The sequence below is a fragment of the Sinocyclocheilus rhinocerous genome, unplaced genomic scaffold, assembly GCF_001515625.1.
Source record: "Sinocyclocheilus rhinocerous isolate Xijiao unplaced genomic scaffold, SAMN03320098_v1.1 scaffold1112, whole genome shotgun sequence".
Taxonomy (NCBI): Eukaryota; Metazoa; Chordata; class Actinopteri; order Cypriniformes; family Cyprinidae; genus Sinocyclocheilus; species Sinocyclocheilus rhinocerous.
The window spans coordinates 287,501-289,160 of record NW_015657961.1 but is presented as its reverse complement, the minus strand read 5'-3'; positions in this window follow the sequence as shown (position 1 = coordinate 289,160).

Below are 1,660 nucleotides of genomic sequence, written 5' to 3'. Positions count from 1 at the left end.
TGTATGTGTCAAAATTATTGATTTTTCTTTTATGCCAAAAATCATTAGGATATTAAGTAAAGATCATGTTCCATGAAGATATTTTGTAAATTTCCTACCGTAAATATATCAAAACTTAATTTTTGATTAGTAATATGCATTGCTAAGAACTTCATTTGGACAACTTTAAAGGCGATTTTCTCAGTATTTTGATTTTTTTTACACCTTCAGATTCCAGATTTTCAAATAGTTGTAACTCTGCCAAATATTGTCCTATCCTAACAAACCATTTTCGAGCCAAAGAACCGCTTTTAGTGCTATATAGCACCATTTTTTTTTGAGTGTAGGCTACATAATTTTCTGATGTGACGAGGATGTTTTTTTGTTTTTGTTTGTTTTTTGCGGAAAGCGCGTTAAGTAGGAAGCTTGTTTTATTCAAATACATCGTAAATGTGGAAACATATGGATTCGTTCCGAATGAGAGAGGTAGGCTGCGTAAGAACAGCGCCGTTTGCTGTCAATTTCTCTTTAAATTCGTTTAGGTTTTTTTAGCAACTTATATTTGTCATTCTTGTTTTGTTCTGAATACCGTTAAATTTAAAGGATTTGTTGTGGAGTGAGGAGAACTAAAATAGCCTATAGGCTAGCTATTGTGTTTACTGTTTGTTCATTATAACATTCCGCTTTATTAACCTTGTATTATTTCTGAATGATGCCGTTTGTGCTTATCCCCACTCTCTCTCTCTCTCTCCCTCTCTCTAAAAATACTTACTGTTGGTTAACAGTTAACCAGTTATGTTTATGTATGTGTGTATTCTTATGCTTCGCTCGACTTGATTTCATGTAAATGGTACATGGGTCGCGACAATTTAGAAAGAAAAAATAAGGCAGGCTTAAAAAATTTAAACCCCTGATATACATTATAGATAAGGCCATGCCTATGCCATCTATTGTGTTATTACAAACAGCAACCTAAACTACAACGTAACATTAAGGCCTACTACATATGCTACTGGTATCTAAATATGATTTTATAATTGTATGCTATATTAGACCTATACCACATCACCCTGTGTCAACAAATGTATAGGCTAATGAGCAGCAATAAACTACATTTTAGCATTTTAGAATGCCTAGTCATATGTCTGTGGATATTTTGGTGAAAGTAACTCAAAAGTAACTCAAAAGTATCGCATTACAATTCAGAGACAGTAATATTGTAATGTAACTAATTACTTTCAAAAGACAGTAACTAGTAATATATAATGTATTACATTTTGGAAGTAACTTGCCCAACACTGGAAATGAAATACGCTGTGTTTTCCGCCAACTGGCAACCCGGGGTGCCGAGATACAATTGGGTAAACTGGCAGTGGGCGGGTATCACAAACCAAAACAGAGACAGACATTCCGGCCCCGAACGCACATTTTCAAAGGAGAATAACTGACTGTAGCATTGTTTTTCAGATAAACAAGAATGTTAACTTAGCATGTTTCTTAAATATCTGCAAACATATTATGGTATTTTTACGCTTTAGTAGAGTCAAAAACTTACATACAGCACCTTTAATCATTTATGAATGCTTTCACTCCAAAAAATCACCATAAGAGCTAAACAAAACACAGCAGGAGAAGTGCACATTAAACTCTCTCTCTCAGTTGCATTATCATCAACATACAG